General features: G+C 38.4%; 1 long non-coding RNA gene across 1 annotated transcript; it reads right to left on the bottom strand.

Moving 5' to 3' along the window:
* Positions 1–46: 46 nt before the first annotated feature.
* LOC131644635 (uncharacterized) lies at positions 47–1,705 on the bottom strand. Its single transcript, XR_009296580.1, has 3 exons — positions 1,528–1,705; positions 769–824; positions 47–85 (listed from the first exon to the last, which is right to left on the bottom strand). It is a non-coding gene; the product is annotated as an uncharacterized LOC131644635 (long non-coding RNA).
* Between the last annotated feature and the right edge of the window lie 20,904 nt (positions 1,706–22,609).

Here is a 22,609-nt window from a genome sequence, read left to right as displayed (position 1 = left end):
CTCAAGAACAAGAATTTGGAAACAAAGCAACACTGCAGGTGAACTGACCTCATGATGCGTGCTTACGCCGCGGATGTTCCAAAGTCTGCAATTTTGCAAAAGGAATTTACTTACATCAAAATTACTTCACTCATGCTCAAAATGATTCAAGAAATAACAACCCACTCAAAACAGTTAACACCATAATTAAAACAGGCCCGGCATTCAATAAAGAAAAAAACCAGTTCACATTGGACCAAAACTCACTGAACTATTAGTCTCTATACAAACTGCAAAAGATAAATTTCCTAAAGATAGTATCTCTATCCTTTTAACATAAGCAGTAGAACTATTTTCCTTCTTTCATAATTTTTATCTTCTTTTTTTAAACCTTTCCATTTCCTAATATGGTGAATGCCACTGAAAGATAACATACAAAAATATATTACAAATATATTTTATGGCAACTTATCAACAAACCCAAAATTTAAGAAGTTAGGTAAAGTAAAAACCTTAGGCTATAAGGATGTCATTGACACATCATGATTCTGACAATGATGATTATTACATATGTCCATGCATGTGCAACTAATTTAGGAATTAAGAGTATATAAATGGATACTAATAAATAGCTATGGTAATTATTAAAATGTTTATACATTCATATTATAATTAGTCATGATTAAACTAATCATATATATGATGGTTAATTTGTGTATTGAAATATGAGTGATGAATATGGATGAAATGAGTATGAAGTATGAGTGTGATAGAGGAAAAAGTACTCACTCACTCACATTTTGAAAACCTTTGGCCAATTTAGCATCTTCTATCTTCTTGGTTGCCTGCAGATACAAAAAAAAAAAACATTGAAACCTCTTCCAATTTAATTTTCAATTAAAAAGAATTTCAGATCATGTCACTAGCCCATGAATAAATAACTACAACAAACTATGGTTATTAGTATCTTATGATATAAACAACTTGTATCTCAATTCAACACAACTTTACCCAATCGATACAAAGCTCTAGTTTGTATATATACTGTGAATTAAAAATTGATACAACAGTGAGCCAACAAAAAAGGGCACATCATCAACAGTCGCTACTAAATCCTAGTACAGCATTCAAACTGATTGATGTAATTACTTATTCAAATAAATGTTTGAAATCAACAAGGCACAAGATCAGGGTAATTCAGAACCTCCAAAATGATTTCAATTGATATTCACAACAGTAACCACAGTATCTCTGTGAGATCAGAAAAACGATATTAACTGAGTTTTCACAAAAAGTATAAGGAAATAGTTATGGATTATTATTTCACAAAAATGCATACATTAAACACTGCTTATTGTTACAGTAGTGTGAAATGGGACTCTATAAACCTCGAACACCCTTCAACACTTGAAACCCTAGCTATGGAAACTGACACTCTTGTAACATTCACGATTTCAATTGATTTTTAGCTTAAACCATAACTTGAGAGAGGACCAATCTGAAGATTTCTATACTGAGGAAGAAGTGTATCTAATGTCGAGAGAATACCTGAGTTGAAATGTGAAGATGAAGAAGACGACGGCGCTAGGGTTCGCGAAATCGTGCTCCGGCGAGGTTGCGGCAACAAAACACCGGCGAAAATGCGGTGATGGCCGGCTACGACTATGGCGAGGTTGCGGCGAAGAACGTTGAGTTTTGAGTTTTACGTTTTTGAGCAGTAACAAGGTTTTTGAGTCTTATCGTTTTTGAGTCTTAGTTTCCATCAAATATAATTTCTTTCCAATTTTTTTATAGTTTTTTAATTTTATTTTTAAAAAACTTTCATACCTATTGTTTTTTTATTTTATTTTTTAAAAACTATTATACCTATTATTAAAAATTTGTATACGATTTATTTATTTTATTAAAAATTTAAATTAAAATTAAAATTAAAAATTAACTAAAATACATTATAAAAATAATTAATAACATAGAAAAAATTATGATTAAAAATTAAAATTAAACTAAATAAAAAAACACCATAAAAATAATTAATAAAAGAGAAAAAATAATGATTAATTTTTTTTATAAATTAAAATATTGAAATATGTTAAATCCGCAGGTAATTTCGCAGGAATATTTCCTGCGGAGTTACCTGCGGATTTTGTGTTACAGTTTGGTTTAATTAAAAATAGATATTCGCAGGAAAATCCGCAGGAAATTTTCCTGCGAAATTACCTGCGGAATCTATATTTTTGTTAGATATTTTGTTTAAAATATATATTTTGCAGGAAAATCCGCAGGTATTCCTGGGGAATTTGCTGCCAATAGTTTATCCGCAGGAAACTTCTTTTATTTAAGAAAGTCCCAGAAAAATCCGCAGGTATACCTGCGGAATAAATTCCGCAGGAAATTCCGCAGGTAACTCGAGTATTTCTAGTAGTGTTACAACTAATTATTTTGATGGGTCAATAAATGTCATATGTGTCACGTTATTTGTTGGCTTGGATTGAGATATTGTTGGAGCTCCCATCTTATTGATGCATAGGAATTGAAGAAGATGAACATGAATGTGTTAGAGGGAGAAACTTTATCTATCAACAGACTCTACAATATGTTATTATAACAAATTGAATGAGATTCAGTTTATATACTCCAGTTGAAATGAAAGTCAAATGCAAATGAGATTTAAATGCAAATTTACTATTCATTAGATCACACTTTTATTTGTGGGTTGTTTCTCCAAGTGTGACTGCAGACTTACTATTCATTAGATCAAACTTCTTTATCAGCTCAAATTCATACTTCAGCTGATGTATAACAATTTCCTTTTTAGAGCGTATAATCTTCATCCCTAGAAAATATATCAAACTTTCAAAGTAAGTTATATCAAATGCATTCATCACCGCACCTTCTTGAACTTGTTTATCTTAGTAATACAACTTCCTATTAGCAATATGTCATCTACATAAAGACACACTAGAATTACATTGCCCACAGAGGTATGCTGCAAATGCAAACCATACTCCATTTCACATTTACTGAATCCCTAATGCTTAAAAAATGAATCATTTTCCAGATTTCAAGCTTTTGGGGATTGCTTAAGTCCATACAAAACTTTATGCAGCTTGTAAACCATCCCTTCTTTATTCTCTATCACAAATCCAGGAGGTTGTAACACATATACTTCTTCTTGCAATGGACTAATCAGAAATGCTGACTTCACATCTAAATGTGTTAGAGCTAATTTCTATTTGCAGCTATATCAATCACCAATCTTTTTGTTTCATGTCTAGCTACAAGTGAAAACACTTCAAAGTAGTCTAAACCAGATTTACGTAAAAATCTTCTAGCTACTAACATTTATTTATGCTTGGAAATTGATCCATCTGGCATTAACTTTATCTTGAAAATCCAACTCACTCTGATGGATTTCTTGTTCTTTGGTAGAACAGTCAATTTTCTCATGTCTTGTTTCTTTCGATTGCCTCAAGTTCTTCCTTCATGTCGTTTATCCACATATTCTTTTTGAGAGCCTCATAATTTCTTATTGGTTCAACATCCACCATCATGGCACAATGAATGACTTCACCTTCAAAGTCAGTCTCAGTGTCATGTAGCAACTCCAAGTGGGCAAGTCTCTTTGGTATATGTATGATTTTCTATGGCCTCTAGAATTGCGCAAGTTCACCTTTAGATCCAAATACATCTTCAGAAGTTCCACCTTCAAAGGTTGTACCACCTTTAGAGGTTGTACTTCCTTCAGAGGTTGTACCACCTTTAGAGGATGGATTACCATCATACATTGCATTACTATCAGAGTCTGAGTCACCTTCAGACTCACCTTAGATTGAGAATCACCTTTAGATTCAACTTCAGATTCAAAATCTCCTTCAGAGTCAGGATCTCCTTTAGAGGCAGATTCTCCTTCAGAGACGTCTTCAAAAACACCTTCATATCCAAAAGTAGGATCAGACTTGTTCGAGCTCCCATGTTTTTAATTCTTTCATTCCCACATCTCTGCTGGCAGCAACTCTATTAGTGATTGGGAAATAGAGTTTATCAGCACATGTAAACTGGTAACCTATAAGTAACACGACATTGCTTCTGCCATCCGATTTCCTTCTAGTAGCAGTTGGTACATGTTTATAACGAACACAACCAAACACCTTCGGATGGCTCACACTTTGCTTTCTTCCAGCCCACTTCTCCAAAGGAACTATTTCCTTTAGCTTCTTAGTTGGACATATGTTGGGCACATAATTTGCAGTAGCAATAGCTTCATCCCAAAATGAGTGAGGCGGATTATTTTCTTTCAACATGCTTCTGGTCACGTCAAGCAGAGTTATGTTTCTTCTTTAAGCATGACCATTTTGTTGTGGAGTGTATGGAGAAGACACCTCACTCTCAACACCATTCTCCTCACAGAACTTCTTGAACTCTCTAGAGTTGAACTCACCTGCACCATCGGTTCTAAGGATCTTCAACCGTTGTCCGCTTTGAATTTCGGCCTTCACTTTGAAATTCTTAAATTCAGCAAACACCTCGTGTTTGAACTTTATGAGTGATACCTGTCATACCCCAATTTTTGACCTAAGATACCACCTCATATCATTGCATATGCATCATTTGCATCTCTAACAAATTGCATAGTTTGTGTTTGCTACTGGTGACTCAGCAGGGTTTAATCAAGAGATCACTCATCAGTGCAAGAAACAGTCAATTAGGGTTTTGTTCTCCCTTCATCTCAAATGAATCATCTTCATCAACAATCAACATTTGGTCCTCAGAGATTCATTTCAACAAGCTCAACAGCTTTGAATCGACCAAACTAGGGTTTTGACTGAAGACAGCATACTCTTTACTTTTGCTCAGGATTTGACCTAATGACTTGGGACATGACCTCAAGACCCCAAGTGCATCATTTTGGCCTAATCCATTGGCTCAAGACATCTCCTATACAAGGATTGATCAACAGTGAAATTTCAAATCATCAGAATTAGGGTTTTGAACTATCAGGGACCAAAATCAGGGATCACATTTGGGAAACCCTAAAAATCCCCAGGGAGTCAATCAAAGGTTTCAATCATCTTCAAATAATCCCTATGACAACATCCAATGGAAATTGTGTCTCAATTCAAGATCCATAGTCATCAATTTGTGTTCACTTGAAGTGTGCCATTTTCAATTTGTGCGATTCAAGAGATTAGTTTGGAATTTGTTCAAAGAATTGGCATGTGGATTTGTCATTGATGAAAGAAAGTGTTTCATATGGATTGCTTGGAATTTAGAACAAATTCAAAATTATCCATAAGGATTTCTTCAAGGTTTGCAAAAAAGGAGAAGACATTATCCATTTTGAGTTCATTTTGAAAGAATTGCTTCAAGTATAATTCTAAGACCATGGATTCAAGAATTTCAAGTTCAATATTATTTCAAAGATCCATGATGGCAAGAACATGTTTCAAGGCCTAAAATTCAAAGGATTTCCTATCATTTTCTATTCAAAAGGAATTCAAATTCAATTCAAGATCATTCAAGAATATTCAAAGCTTCATGCTTGAATAACAATTTCACTCAAAGATATTGGAATTTCATGATTGAATAATAATTTCATTCAAGTTCTAAAAGAAGTTCAAGCATTTACATGGAACAAATGAATTACAAAGGAACTTTATCTAAAGTTCAAGAATCACAAAATTCCATTCATTTTCAAGAATGCAAAGTTCATACAATTTAAAGTTGGAATGAATTGGAATTACAAGAAAAAGAAATAAAACTTCAAATGCAATTCTTGAATTCTTCAAGTCTTCATTCTTCAAGATCAAATTTCTTCATGCTTTCATCAAGAATGCTCATGTCACATGAAAAAAGAAACAAAAAGGGGTGAGATTAGCAAAAAAAAGTTCAATAAAATATTCAAAAGCCCAAAATGATTCAAGACAAAAAAAAAGGGATCAAAGAGAGATTTTTCTTCCACTTGCATGATTCATATCATAAGAAATATCTTTGGATAATGACATAAGGAATATATTCTTATTCTTGCAATCATGAAGAATATTCTTATTCTTATTCTCATTCTTGAGATGACCATAACCTCCCAATCAAGTTTCTTAATTGCCAAACACATCCTAAGCTTTTCCTATAAATAGAAGTATTCTCTTCATTGCAAATAACACCAAAGCAACCTTAACTACTTGCTTTTTTCACTCCTCCCTTTTCTCTCATAATTTTCAAAGTTTCTTAGTTCCATAGTTGGAAAAGGGGTGAAGAAGTAGTTCATACCTTAGTGGAGAGCAACAACTTGAAGTTGCATCTTCAAGTCTCCCTAATATCCAAAAAAAGGTTTTGTTGCATCATCTTCATCAAAATAGATCCTACAACAACAAATTCAAAAGTTGTTACAATCAAAAAAATTTCAAAGATTGAGCAACTCAAAGTGTTCTTCAATAACACCACCCGAATTTCCAGAAAAAAAGAGAGGTTTGAAACCTTACCTCCGACTTTCGGTGGCAGCCCCACATCATCTTCAACGCAGCAGCCGGCAATAAGTTATGGTGAGGCTGTAATAACAAATTCAATCACAAATTCAGCAACCAACAATAATTCACAGCAGTTGCTGCGACATCAACAACAATTCAGATTTAAAAATTCAGCAGCGACATCAACTAATCCAAAGTTGTTCCATCATCAACACCGACACAGCAACCATCAATTCAAAAATTCAGCAACAGAATCAATTGCACAGAAACAGGAGAAACTACACCATACCTCAACAATTATACCGGCGAAATCCTCCTTGCCGCAGGTAAGTTGATTCCGCACCTTACTCTCAATGATTGTTTTTAATCGCTTCTGTAAATAGCATCCTTGTATGTTGTCTGATAGTTGAAAATAGAGAACATAAATTATCCTTAATATACTGTAAAGGGTGAAAACGAAAATTAAAAGAAATATACCTGGGTTTTTCCCTTTTGTCTGAGCAAAATTGGGTTACGGATTGGAAAGTTTGTTCTTGTGATTTCCGGCAAGCACCTCCGTATACTTCCATGGCCGCCATGAGCTCCTCCAAACCTTCATAACTTCCACCATCGTTCTAGTTTGTTGAGAGACCACGAGAGGAAGAGAGAACCGCGACGGTAAGGACGGTTGAGATAGAACCGCGAAAGTGAGCTTAAGTTACCCGCGAGAGAGAAAGATTGCTTGGTTGTTGTTGTTCATCTCGCGAACAAAACGAAAGAGAGAGAGAGCGATCGTGAGAGAGGCCAAGAGCAAGAAGGAGGCCGTTTCGTTGTTATTGATCGTTGCGAGAGGGGAGAAAGTTTGTCCTCCTAATTTTGTTTTCTTTCAGAAACGTGAGGGAGAGGAGATAGAGGCGTTGCCTCTTTTGCTGTTTAGGGTTTCATAAAACCCAGCCTTGGTTTACTAGTAGCATGGGCAGATCTGGGTCACACTGACCCGACCCGGTCCGGCCCAACTTCTTTTTTTTATTTATTTTCAGTTCTATATCACTTTGGGCCTGCACCCCCAATCCGGATTCCACACCTCTGGCCCAAACATTAGTTTTTTTTACTATTTTCTTTTAGTTTTCTTTGAGAAAATTGTTCATAAAAAAGACTTAATGTTTTAATTAGATATAGGATTTTAATTTCTTTTCTAATCCTTATTTTAGATACATATTTTTATTTATGTTTCTAATTATTTTCTTCTTCTCATAAAAAACAACAAAAAATATATTAGATGCATATTTTAGTTTATGTTTTCTAATTATTTTCTCTTTTCATAAAAAAATCACAAAAATATCTTGTTTTAGAATTAATTTTCTTTTGAATTTAATATTTTCATGTTATCTTGTGTAGTTAATCATTTAAATTTCTATTTGATTATTATTGCACATCACTTGAATTTTCTCACTTCATCCAAGACTTCGAGATTATTTCTCTGTTGTCTTTTGGATTTGTCTGTTTTGTTTGGTCTTCCATTTGTTGTAGAATTCATTAAACAATTACTGGATGATCATGGAATGCTGAAAGCTGTGAACTTATTCGACATTCTTTTCTGCTGGTGAGGATGTTTAACATTTGTTGAAATCCTAATTTATTCCAAGCATACCACTTGAGGATCACGGTAACACCTCAAACTCAGAAATCCAATTTTCTCATTCTTCGAGGTAAGCCTAAAACTCAATCAACTGTTTTCACAACAGTAATCAATTCACTTTCAAATCATCCATTGTTTTTCAAAACAGTGGGGCCTCTCGAATATTAGAGAGTGTAAGTCCCATTTCTTTTCTTTTTGTACAGTTTTCAAAACAATAAAATTTCTTCAAAATAAAATCTTTTCAAACAATTTTCAAATCATTTTCAAAACAACAAAACTTCAAATTATCCAAAGCTTTTCAAAAATACCATGGGCCTCCATGTAGGTATAAGTCCCAAGCCCCTTTTGTACATACCCATTCCAGTACATGAAATTAGGTATTTCATTGTGCGCCTTTTGTACATATCTCAATCAATGCGTTTTTAAACTTTGAATAACAAACCAAAAACGAAGGTTTCTTTAAATCTTCCCAAAAATATACCATGGGCCTCCACGTAGGTATAAGTCCCAAGCCCTTTTGTAAATACCTGTTTACATAGCTTTGAATAAACTCAAGTGGACTTCTCCCCGAGTATAAGTCCCGAGCCCCCGTGTATACAAATGGATCATGCTTACAGGTATATTTCCTTCATAAACTCCATTATATACACACACTTTGTCATATATGTATAACTGTTCATATTTGTTCATGTACTTGTTCATGTTTGTTCGTACTTGTTCATACTTGTGATTGTGTTATATGTTTATTCAACTTAGTACAACACTAGGTTCCCCATAGCCTCCTATTGGGCTTCGTGCAAAGAATCTCCCTAGTTTAGGTTAGGACATAGAGTATGGTTTCCCGGTGAAATCGCTCTAAGAGCTCAAACCAACTATACCACGCCTCCCCTTGGGCTTTGTACAAACGAGTGACCCTCCCATAGCCTCCTCTTGGGCTTACAATGCAAGGACCCTGGATTGTCCCTCCCATAGCCTCCTCTTGGGCTTACAATGCAAGGACCCTCGGATAGCCTCCTCTTGGGCTTCGTATAAGGACCCACGGGCTTCTTATAAGCATCCCCAATATCCAAAACAAATACCCTAGGAGATTAGACATTTTTCATCTCTATGCTAGGAGTATCTCTTCTATATCATCACAAACAATCAATCAATCAAAAATCAAACTTTTTTGCCACAAGGCTGGCTAATCAATCAAACTGTTTTACCACCGTACTGGATGATTAATCAAAGTTTTTGTCACAAGGCTGACTTCATTGAAACTTTTGCCACAAGGCTGGCTGATTAATCAAAACTTTTTGTCACAAGGCTGACTTCATTGAAAGTTTTTGCCACAAGGCTGGTTAAACAACAAAAACATCTTTATCATTCTAAGCACCCTAAGTGGCATGGCCCCGGGCTTATAATGAAAAGATTTTCAAACAAAATCAAACAGATGTATGTGATGATATAGATTAGATACATCGAACATTTAGATGACATTTGTCTCTTTTTCTTTGCTTCCACTAGCATAAGTGGGAACTACGATTGCTCTGACTTTCTCAACATCCCTTTGAGAATACGTAGGCACAAGGTCGATCCTTGGCGAGCAAAACAAAACAAAAAAAAACCATTCAAACCTTAGCACCCGTAGACCCCGAGCTACAGATGCTCTGATTCCCTTTAAGGGATATGTATGCAGAGGATCGCGATGATCTTTGCGAGCATAATCAAACAAACACCTTAGGTCCCACCTATTTCACAAGAACCTCCACCACAACAAGAATGGAATAAACAAAACAAAGAAACCTATAGAGTACTATAGATACGTTGGGTGCTAATACCTTCCCTTCGTATAACCAACCCTCTTACCCGGAATCTCTCCCCCACTTTTTAGGTTATTGCAGCTTTTTTCCTTTTCCTACTTTGGAAACAATAAAAAGTTTGGTCGGTACAAAAGAAAAATCATTTTTTTTGAGCACTCGAGCCCAAAGAAGGCATCAGGTGTCTCATCCAGAAAAAAGACAAACGATTTTTCCCCGCGACAGAAAAATGGCGACTTCACTGGGGAATAAACTTTTTGTTGTTTCCAAAGAAAGGGTTATTTCTATTTGTTTTGTTTTTATTTTATTTACATGTGTGGTTCCTTGGTTCTGTTACTTGTGTGGTTCTGTTACAAGTGATACATTATGGACAAATCCTAACCCGGATTAAGTACACATAAGAATTAGGTGGAGGGTATAGTCATGTATGGCATACAAGGAGTTCAGTCCTTAAAAAGTCAGCATGAGAATCCTTCCGCTCAGTGGAGGTTCCTTGTTGGTAGTATATGTTTAGCAAGTTCAGTTGCGAAGACATTATTGCTTTCATTGAACTGTAGAAGCTGAGTTGGCTGTAGAACCCCAACCCATCCTGGCCTTATTAGGTTGTGGTGCAGAAACTATTCAGGTGTAGACTTGGATTAGTTGTCATGCGGAGAACCACACTCAGACGAGTTTTTCTTGAGAATATTGCTGGCTCACAAGTTCAGTTGTGCAAGCCGGTAATATCCGAAAGAAAAATGTGGACTCTGACGTATCAGTAGAACATGTTTTGCAGGTGATAAACCCTAGTACTATCCCATGTTTGGTTCTCTGACCTCATGCTCGTGACGCTGGACCGTTGAACTTGTGTGTACCATGTTTGTGTTACCATGTTTGAATTACCATGTTTGCGCTACCATGTTTGTCGCACCATGTTTGCTTTACCATGTTTGAATATGTGGCATCCATGCATCCATGCATTCATTAAAAAACCCATCTTTTTCCATAAAAAACATGATTTTTCCAAAAAAAAATTTTAGAAATTTTCCTTGCAAACATTATAGGATTAAGTTATGGAGTGGGTAAAAAGGCATACCAAGAAGTACGGTTTCAAAGCTCCTAATGTAGAAAGACTGAAAGAGTTAGCATCTTTTGTACAAGATCCTTCTGATTTTAGGAAAAGCCATGGAAAGCTTCTGCCCATCTTGAACACTCATGTTGATGAAGGACTTCTCAAAACTCTGGTTCAATTCTATGATCCCGTCTACCGGTGTTTCACCTTTCCAGACTATCAGTTGGTACCAACCTTGGAAGAATATGCCAATCTTTTGGGTATTCCTGTGTCTGACAAAATACCTTTCAATGGTTTGGAAGCCATTCCTAAGTCACCAGTCATTGCAGCAAGTATCCACTTGAAGAAATCTGATATAGAAAGTAATTGGACTACCAAAGGAAACTTTCCGGGTTTAACTTCACAGTTTCTAATAAAGAAAGCCTTTGATTTCATTGACACTGGTAGCATGATAGCTTTTGAAGCTGTACTAGCCTTGCTCATTTATGGGTTGGTTCTGTTTCCCAACGTCAACGACTTTGTTGATATCAACGCCATAAAGATCTTTCTGATTGGAAATCCTGTTCCGACTTTGCTTGGTGACACGTATTTCTCTATTCATCATAGGAATCGCCAAGAAGGTGGAATCATTGTATGTTGTGCACCTCTTTTGTACAAATGGATTGTTTCACACTTACCTAAGTCCCCTACTTTCACGGAAAACCGAGAAGGTTTGCATTGGCCTCGAAGACTTATGTCCCTTACTAATAATGATATTCATTGGTATACCTTGGCTCGCTGTGGTACAGAAACCATTGATAGTTGTGGAGAGTTCGCCAACGTACCTCTCATTGGCACACAAGGAGGAATTAACTACAATCCGGTCCTAGCCCGACGACAACTCGGGTATGCAAATTCAGTTAAACCAATTGGTCTCGCAGTGGAATGCTACTTTTACCGAGAAGGGGAAGATCCTCAAAGGTTGAAGACAAGAATGGTAAGAGCTTGGTACGACGTCCGAAGAAAAGAAAAAGGTGGGGAAAGAAACTGCATTGCTACGAACGCCTACACCAACTGGGTAAAGAAAAGAGCAAAGGAGTTTCAAATGCCTTATGATTATGAAAAACCCATGTTCCCTTTGGTGTCTCAACTACCCAACATTCCCATTGACACTACGGAAGAATACCAAGAGATTTTAGCCAAAATGAGGTTAGAAAAAGACGCTTGGGAAGAAAAGTTTCGCAAAACTGATGAGGAAAATAGAAAGTTGAAGAAAAGAGTGAAAGATCACGAGGAAACTCTCTATTATCAAGATGGATGGCTCATGAGCAAAGATGAGAAGATTCGTCAGAAAGATGCCGCAATCAGAAGATACATCAAAGAAAGCAAGAAGAATCTTGAAGCCTCGACAAGCAACGCTCCGACTCCTGATGATTGGAAGAATGTTGTCGACAAACTGAGGGCTGAAAAGGCCAAATTGAAAGCTTACTATGGGAAAGAAATCCTGAAGCTCAAGCTGCACAACGCATTTGGTTCTTCGTCTGATGAAGATGCTTAGGATTTGTTTAGCTTTTTTATTTATCATTTGCTTTTGTAAGGAGCTACGCTCCAATGTTGTAACATTTCCCATTATTGCAAAAAAAATAATGAATGAATAAAAGATTTGTTTGTGTTCAAATGTTTGCAAGAAAATAATCTTTAAAATAATTGGAAAAATCATGAATTTCTTTTTGCATACATCATTCTGCATATCGAGTCTGTTGTATAGAGTCTTATCTTTTGGATCTTTCTCCAATAGATCGTCAAGCTGTCGCGTCTCAAAGTTTCTCGACCGCGTTCGCAATCAGATCACAGATACAATACTCGTTCAAGCAGAAGAAGAGTAATGGAACACTCTGAACAAGAGAATATTGAGCTCCGTGGTACAGTGACCACTCTTCAGGAAAAGTTGGAAAATCTCACTACTCTGGTTGACTCCTTAATGGCCGCATAGAATCAGCCGCCGCCACCCAACAGTCAAGCAACAATAACATCTGAAGTCACTACTCCAGTTTCTACAGTTGCATTCAACATTCCATCTTTCTCCATGCCAGAAGGTTGGGGCCCGCCTTTCAGTTTTGGTACTGGTTTCCGCCATAATTTTTCTGGGGTTCAAACAACCACAACTGAAGCGCCTGCTGCACAAGGTTCGGCATTTGTTCCACATTCAGGGGTAACTTTTTCCCAAATCACTATGGCACTTTCTCAACCCACTATGACAGTTCCGACCCCTACGGTTCACACTGTTCCGTATGATGGCAATGAGATTTATCATGATCAAGGTGATAGCACAAATCAGCGTAACCTTGTGGAAGATCTCCAAGAACAGTTCAACAAGATTCAACTGGAAGTCAAAGCTATTCGTGGCAAAGATTTGTTTGGAAAGAATGCCCAGGAGCTATGTTTGGTTCCCAGTGTACAAATACCAGCTAAATTCAAGGTCCCAGACTTTGAGAAGTACAAAGGTAGTTCTTGTCCACAAAGTCATCTCGTGATGTATGCCAGAAAGATGTCTACTTATGCAGATAATCATCAGTTGCTTATCCATTACTTTCAAGACAGTTTGACTGGTGCCGCACTGAAGTGGTACACAGGTTTGGATAGCACCAATATTCGAACATTTAATGACCTAGGTGAGGCCTTTGTCCGACAATACAAATACAATTTGGATATGGCTCCAGACAGAGATCAGCTCCGATCCATGGCTCAGAAAGACCATGAAGCTTTCAAAGAGTATGCCCAACGATGGAGAGAAACTGCTGCTCAGATTAATCCACCGTTGAAAGAGAAAGAGATGACAAAGATCTTCTTGAATACTCTCAGTCCGTTTTATTATGAACGCATGATTGCTAGTGCTCCAAGTGATTTCACCGAAATGGTAAACATGGGGATGCGTCTAGAAGAAGGAGTCCGAACCGGACGTCTGACTAAAGAAGGTGGATCTTCGAGTGGAACCAAAAAGTTCGGAAGTGGTTTCCCAAAGAAGAATGAACAAAGTGTTGACATGGTGTCCCCAGGGAAGCCAAGAGGAAATGTCAATCGTCGACAACAGATTGCTGCTATTACGCCAGTCGTTAATTCAGCACCGAATCCGGGATTTACCCCGCAGTTTCAACAACAACAGCCTCGACAACAAGCTCAACAACTTAACAACAATCAGAATCGTGTGCAAAGAGCTCCACAGTTTGATCCGATTCCAATGACCTATACAGAATTGTACCCTGCTTTGATCGAAAAAGGTCTCGTTCAAACTAGAGCACCACCACCAGTACCTGAGAGACTCCCATGGTGGTACAAAGCTGAGGTCTCATGCCCTTATCATCAAGGAGCACCTGGCCATGATCTTGAGCATTGCATAGCTTTGAAATATGAAGTTCAGAGGTTGGTTAGATCTAATCTTCTCTCTTTCAGAAATTTGAACCCTAATGTGCAAGCAAATCCGCTGCCCAATCATGGAGGGCATGTTGTAAACATGGTATATGGATGTCCTGGCCAATACCGAGTCTATAATATCAACTTCTCAAGAGCAGATTTGGTACAAATGCACGCCACTCTTTGTCGGGGGCAGAATTTTCGCCAGCATCAATACGGTTCCTGTAGAATATGTTGTGTGGATCCTCACGGGTGTTCGATTGTGAGAAGAGATCTCCAAGTTTTGCTAGATAATGGTACTATTGAGATCTACAGAAATAGGGATGAAAATGAAGTTAACATGATAGGATGTTATCCGCATGAGCTTTTAGTCTCAGATATCAACTCGGAAATGCCTACAGTTAGCGTCATCATTCCTCATTTCAACATGCCTGAGCGCATGGAAGTTACCTACAACAAGCCAAGGGTTCCTGTTGCTCCTCTGATCATTTGTCTACCTGGACCTGTTCCTTATGACTCTGACAAGGCAGTTCCATACAACTACAATGCGACAATGATAAAGGATGGACAAGAAGTTCCTTTACCAACTCTTTCATCTGTCGAAAACATCGCCGATGTAAGTCGAGTAACAAGAAGTGGACGTGTGTATACTCCACTACCTTCAAAGCAGCCTGTTGCTCCTACAACCGGACAAAATCCTGTCAATGTTCCAGTGGGAAATCCTGTGGAAACTCCTGTCAGTAATACAAACACTAATATTGGTCAATCCAGTGGAACCAATGTGAATCCTGACTTTGATGAAATTTTGAAACTTATCAAAAGAAGTGAATACAAGATTGTGGATCAGCTTATGCAGACTCCTTCGAAGATCTCAATACTTTCATTGCTTTTAAACTCTGAAGCCCACAGGGAAGCCCTGATGAAGGTCTTGGATCAGGCTTTTGTAGATCATGATGTGACTGTTGATCACTTTGATGGGATAATAGCCAACATAACAGCTTGTAACAATTTAAGCTTCTGTGATGAGGAACTCCCCGAGGAGGGCAGAAATCACAATCTTGCTTTGCACATTTCTATGAACTGTCAGTCAGACTCTTTGTCCAATGTGTTGGTAGACACCGGATCTTCCTTGAATGTGATGCCAAAGACGACTCTTGCTCGCTTGTCATTCCAAGGAATGCCTATGAAGTTCAGTGGTGTAGTTGTCAAAGCATTTGATGGATCGCGAAAATCTGTTATCGGCGAAGTCAACCTTCCCATGACAATTGGTCCACATACATTTCAAATCACCTTCCAGGTCATGGACATTCAAGCTGCTTATAGCTGTCTGTTAGGACGACCATGGATCCATGAAGCAGGGGCAGTAACTTCTACGCTCCATCAAAAGTTAAAATTTGTAACAAATGGAAAATTGGTAACAATAAGTGGAGAACAAGCCTTGATGGTGAGCCATTTATCCAATTTCTCTTTCATCAGTGCTGATGATGTGGAAGGAACTCCGTTCCAAGGTCTCTCTTTAGAAGACGAATCTTCCAAAAAGAAAGCATCAATCTCTTCTTACAAAGAGGCAGTAAAAGTAGTGAAAGATGGAACTACCACTGGCTGGGGGCAAGTTGTGATCCCGACCAAGAATGAAACCAGAGCAGGACTCGGATGTTCACCAACATTCTCAAACTGCACCAAGAAGGATGAAACCCTTCGTCCGATCAAAGAAACATTCATTAGTGGAGGATTCCTTAACCCAATTCCTCAAGAGGTTAATGTCCTTATCGAAGAATGCATCGAAGAAGGTCTACCTGATCCTGAAGAAGAATGGAAATGTTATCTCAATGACTCGGGATACATATCTCAGGAAGAACCACATCCTCCTTCAGAGAAATCCAAAGGCAAGGAAACTGAGCCTGTTCCTACAGAAATCTGGGACACCTTGGGACAACCAAGTGGAAAATATGATTATATGGTGAAATACACTGCACCTGAAAGTTCAAAGATTGCGATTGAGGATATCCAACCAACTGGATGGGGAGATTCCTTTGAATATAATAGTCAACCAGAAGAGGCTTATCAGCCCTGTCAGTTTTCTCAGCATCCTGAAATTACTGAAGATTTCAGCTTCAATGCACCTGCCAAGGTTTATAATCCTGAAGATGGTTATTATCACATAAATGCCATTTTTGAAGATGAAGGGGAAGATGGTCCCGTAGTTGACTCGGAAAGTGTCGCTGACAATGAGTCTCTTCATCCTGAAGACTGGGAAATACATCCTGAAAATTCTGAAGATTGTGACTCATCTTATGCTCTTCAAGAAGTAGAAGAAGACCGTTTCAACTCTGCAAAGAACAAGGGTGACAAACCAGGACCTTCAAATCCTGCTCGACCAGCGGTCAATGTCAAAACTGAAGATAATTCTGAGGAGAATTTTCCTGAATACATAATACACAGAGGAGTTCGTTGTTACTGGAAGGCTGTCGACGTTCCGAATGTTGTTCGCCGCTCAAAGTAATCACCTCGCTGTTATTTTGACCTCCTGCCTTGCCCAAAGCAGAGAGATGTTTTATAGGGCTTTGCTTTTAAATGTTCCGCCCAAATAACTTTGTGTATAGGGCTTTGTTTTAAAAGTTTCCCTCTTTGTCCTGCCCAAGACAAATGAGTTTGTGTTTAGGGCTTTGTTTCAAAAATGAATCATAAATAAAGTGTCATTTTGAATTCCCTACATTATATGTTTTATTTTTGCTTTTTCTGGAAATGGTAATCCTAAAAAACCAAAATAAAATAAAAAAAAAAACTTTTCAAAAAAAATCTGCATACACTCTTGCATTCATAAATTTTCTGAAATAGATATAAATCACATGTGCAGATTTACTATTGATAAACCCATTGAATGCAATAACCCTATGCCCTCTCCCAACTTTGAGTTTCCTGTGTTCGAAGCCGAAGAAGAGGAAGAAGAGGAGATCCCGGACGAGATCTCTCGATTACTTAAGCACGAGGAAAGAGCCATTCTGCCTCACAAAGAGCCTTTAGAAAAGATCAACTTGGGTTCTGAAGAAGACAAAAAAGAAGTGACCATTGGATCACTGCTTGATGCCGATGTCAAGAGTAAGTTGACAGACCTTCTCAAAGAATATGTTGACGTGTTTGCCTGGTCCTACCAAGACATGCCCGGGTTGGATACCAATATTGTTCAGCATTACTTGCCATTGAAGCCAGAATGTCCGCCAGTTAAGCAGAAATTGCGAAGGACTCACCCTGATATGGCTAACAAGATCAAAGTGGAGGTTCAAAAGCAACTCGACGCAGGTTTTCTCGTCACCTCTGAGTATCCTCAATGGTTGGCCAACATAGTGCCAGTTCCGAAGAAAGATGGCAAAGTCAGAATGTGTGTTGATTACCGTGACTTGAACAAAGCCAGTCCAAAAGATGACTTTCCATTACCACATATTGACATGCTGGTTGATAACACCGCTAAGTTCAACGTCTTTTCCTTCATGGACGGGTTCTCCGGTTATAATCAGATTAAGATGGCTCCTGAAGACATGGAGAAGACACCTTTCATCACCCCATGGGGTACCTTTTGCTACAAAGTGATGCCGTTTGGATTAAAGAATGCAGGCGCAACTTACCAAAGGGCAATGACTACTCTCTTCCATGACATGATGCATAAAGAAATTGAAGTTTATGTGGACGACATGATAGCCAAGTCCAGCACAGAAGAAGAACATATTGAATACCTTTTGAAGTTGTTTCAACGACTAAGGAAATATCAGCTTCGCTTGAATCCTAACAAATGTACTTTTGGGGTTAGATCTGGAAAACTCTTGGGTTTCATTGTCAGCCAAAGAGGTATTGAAGTAGATCCCGACAAAGTCAGAGCTATTCAAGAGATGCCTGCACCAAAAACTGAAAAGCAAGTAAGAGGATTTCTCGGACGATTAAACTACATCTCCAGATTTATCTCTCAAATGACTGCTACTTGTGGGCCAATTTTCAAACTTCTCCGCAAAGATCAAGGGGTTGTATGGACTGAAGATTGCCAGAAAGCGTTTGACAGTATCAAAGAGTACCTGTTAGAACCACCGATATTGATTCCTCCAATTGAAGGAAGACCGTTAATCATGTACCTTACCGTGTTAGAAGAATCCATGGGTTGCATGCTTGGACAACAAGATGAGACCGGTAAGAAGGAGCATGCCATCTATTACTTGAGTAAGAAATTCACAGACTGTGAGTCTCGTTACTCCATGCTCGAAAAAACATGTTGTGCTTTGGCCTGGGCTTCAAAACGTCTCCGCCAGTACATGATCAACAATACTACTTGGTTAATCTCCAAAATGGATCCGATCAAGTATGTCTTTGAAAAGCCTGCCTTAACAGGAAGGATTGCCTGATGGCAAATGCTGTTATCCGAATATGACATTGAATACCGTGCTCAAAAAGCGGTCAAAGGAAGCATTCTCGCCGATCATTTGGCGCATCAACCAATTAATGAATATCAATCTCTCAAGTTTGACTTTCCTGATGAAAATGTCTTGTACTTGAAGATGAAAGATTGTGACGAACCGTTACCTGAAGAAGGTCCTGATCCTGGATCAAGATGGGGCCTAATTTTCGATGGAGCAGTAAACGCTTTTGGCAATGGAATTGGGGCAATCATCATCACTCCCAAGGGTACTCATATCCCGTTCTCCGCCAGATTGCTATTTGATTGTACCAACAACATCGCAGAATATGAAGCTTGTATCATGGGTCTCGAAGAAGCCATTGACTTAAGGATCAAGATCCTCGACATATATGGAGATTCAGCCCTCGTGATCAACCAAATCAAAGACAAGTGGGAAACTTACCACCCTGGCTTGATTCCTTACAGAGATTATGCAAGACGTCTGTTAACTTTCTTCAACAAGGTTGAATTGCATCATATACCTCGAGATCAGAATCGAATGGCAGACGCCTTGGCTACTCTATCTTCCATGTTCAAAGTCAGTCACTGGAATGATGTGCCTAAAGTAAGAATCACGCGCCTTGAAAGGCCTGCCTATGTGTTTGCAACTGAAGCAGTCATCGATGATAAACCGTGGTTTCACGACATCAAACGCTTCCTTCAAACTCAAGAGTACCCGCTTGGGGCATCAAACAAAGATAAGAAAACTCTAAGGAGGCTTTCTGGCAGTTTCTTCCTAAACGGAGATGTGCTATACAAAAGAAACTTCGACATGGTTTTGCTCAGATGCGTGGATAGACACGAAGCAGACATGTTAATGCATGAAGTGCATGAAGGGTCCTTTGGAACTCATTCAAACGGGCATGCAATGTCCAAAAAGATCTTAAGAGCAGGATACTATTGGTTGACAATGGAATCTGATTGTTGTAAACACGTGAAGAGATGTCACAAGTGCCAGATCTACGCAGATAAGATCCATGTGCCACCGACTCTACTCAACGTTCTCTCATCTCCATGGCCTTTTTCCATGTGGGGTATCGATATGATTGGAATGATCGAACCGAAAGCTTCAAATGGTCATCGTTTCATCTTGGTAGCTATTGATTACTTCACCAAATGGGTCGAAGCAGCATCTTACGCCAATGTTACAAGACAAGTGGTTGTGAGGTTTATCAAGAATAACATCATTTGCTGATATGGTATTCCCAGCAAGATCATCATTGACAATGGTTCAAACTTGAACAACAAGATGATGAAAGAATTATGTGAGGAATTCAAGATTGAGCATCATAACTCTTCTCCTTACAGACCAAAAATGAACGGCGCCGTTGAAGCTGCCAACAAGAACATTAAGAAGATCGTCCAGAAAATGGTCGTCACTTACAAAGACTGGCATGAAATGCTGCCATTTGCTTTACACGGGTACCGTACCTCAGTGCGTACTTCAACAGGGGCAACTCCTTTTTCTCTGGTATACGGCATGGAAGCTGTGCTCCCTGTAGAAGTTGAAATCCCATCAATGAGAGTCCTCATGGAGACTAAGTTATCAGAGGCTGAATGGTGTCAAAGCAGATACGATCAGTTGAACTTAATCGAAGAAAAACGTATGACTGCTCTATGCCATGGACAGTTATACCAAGCAAGGATGAAACAAGCTTTCAACAAAAAGGTTCGACCTCGTGAATTTCAAGAAGGCGACCTCGTGCTTAAAAAGATCTTGTCTTTTCAACCAGATTCTAGGGGCAAATGGTCTCCTAATTACGAAGGCCCGTATGTTGTCCAAAGAACATTTTCTGGCGGCGCCATGACTCTTGCAACCATGGATGGTGATGAACTCCCACACCCTGTGAATGCTGATGCAGTCAAGAAATACTTTGTCTAAAAAATACAAAAGAACAGCTCGGTAAGTCGAAAACCCGCAAAGGGCGACTTAGGCAAAAATGAGCGTCTCGGTGGACTGAAAACCCGAAAGGGTGGTCCAGGCAAAAATTAGAGACAATAAACAGAAAAAATTCATCCTGGTAGATTGAAAACCTGAAAGGGCAATCTAGGCAAAAATTAGGGATTTATGACAAAGTAACTGCATCAGTCTGTACTTCGTCACCTGAGGAGTCTTTCATCAAAGGGTCTTCAATCAAATCATCGCCAATCTGAAGCGACCAGCACAGTTGGAACTCAAAGTTGTTGGGGGGAATAGTGGTTATTGCTTTCAATGTAGCCTTTTCCGCATAATTACCATTTCCAACTTTTGTAAATACTCCATGGAATCACGCCTTTAGCTGATTACCATACTATTAAATAAATTTGAGCCTTGTGCCCATTTGTTTGCAATCTCTAATTTCTTTTAGCTTGCAAAATGACGCTTTAATTGTGTTATTCATTTTTGAAAAAAAAGAAGAAAAAAGTTTTAAATGAATTTACTTTCCTTTTTCAAAATAAAAGCGAAATTTTCCTTTGAGTTGTGAACAACAGAAGGAACATCAACAGCTATCTCCATAGGATGAATCAAAGATTATGATAGGAAAAGCTCTTCTATCCCCAGTGAAGAAGGTCTTTTATCCCCAGTGTCGAAGATTTTCCATCTCCAGTAAAGAAGATTTTTCCATCTCAGTGAGAAAAAGATGCTTATCTTCCCCAGAGAAGTTTAAAGCACACAGCATCATTCATCACCTGTGTTATCTACACCGTGTTGAAGAACATTTGCCAAGTATCTGGTTGTATTGCGACGTCGGTCCTTCTCCAGTATATACTTCTTTGTCTGTCAGTATCGTCAGCATGCATGCGACATTCATGACATTCACTATTCATACATATTTGCATCATTTATGCATTCTTGCATTTTTCAATGTTTGCTTCAAAATCACTTGTTTAGGATATATCTATCCCAAAAAAAAAAAAGAAAAAAAAGAAGAAAGAAAAGAAAAAAAAAAAAGAAGCAGGTATGGGCGTGTCATCTCTCTAGTAGGTTGTCACCCATAAGCAGAAAGAACATCTTCTTTCTCCAGTTCCCCACTGAGATCATTCCTCGTGGAAGAAGGTTGCTTTAGTTTCTCCTCTCAAAACGAAGGAGAAAATCCCCAGTCGAGTTCATTCCTCATTGGGTACAAAGTCTTGTTTGACTGTTTCTTTCCAATTCATTCATGGTTAGAACTCTGTCTTTACCAGAGGTTCAAATTCCGATTCCTCAAACAGAGTCGTTGAAAACAGACAATAAGCAATAGCCTCATCATCTGAGCGGTTTATTTCTCTTTCAAAAGATTTTTCCTCTCCAGGAAATCAATCATGAAGACCATTTGACAAATCAGGGCCTTATTACTGTTCACAAGGCTGAATAACCAGTAATTTCCCTAGCAAAGTCTCCGAGATCATTTTATCACTCGGCTGATAATTGATCAAGTCTTCAAAACCACTATCACAAGGCTGGTAGTCGGTAACCTTTTGTTCTGGTTATATTATTAAACATGTCTATCCCAAGGCTGATAGTCGGTAATATTAACCGAACCTTTGAAACTCTTTTTACCTTGTCAAGTCTATCACCATGCTGATAGTCGGTAATACGGTTTCATACCTTTCACCTTCGCATTATTAAACAAGTCTATCCCCATGCTGATAGTCGATAATGTTGATAGGTAAGCTTTCCTTACAAAGCTATCATTCCCCGGTGAAGCATACACTTGCTTTCCCGAACAAAGACAAAACGGATTCTCTTCCTAAAACGGATTGAGACATCCTTCCAGATCTCTTCTCCCCAGTGGAGTCAGTTCTTGATATCCCCTCGGTAAAGATATCCTTGCATCATTCGCAATTTTGGTATCTTAGGTCCAAAATTCGCGTCTTCTGATATTTAAGTCTCTTCCACCCTATCAAAAC

Source organism: Vicia villosa, linkage group LG1 (assembly GCF_029867415.1).
Source record: "Vicia villosa cultivar HV-30 ecotype Madison, WI linkage group LG1, Vvil1.0, whole genome shotgun sequence".
NCBI lineage: Eukaryota > Viridiplantae > Streptophyta > Magnoliopsida > Fabales > Fabaceae > Vicia > Vicia villosa.
This window is presented reverse-complemented; position numbering and strand designations above follow the sequence as displayed.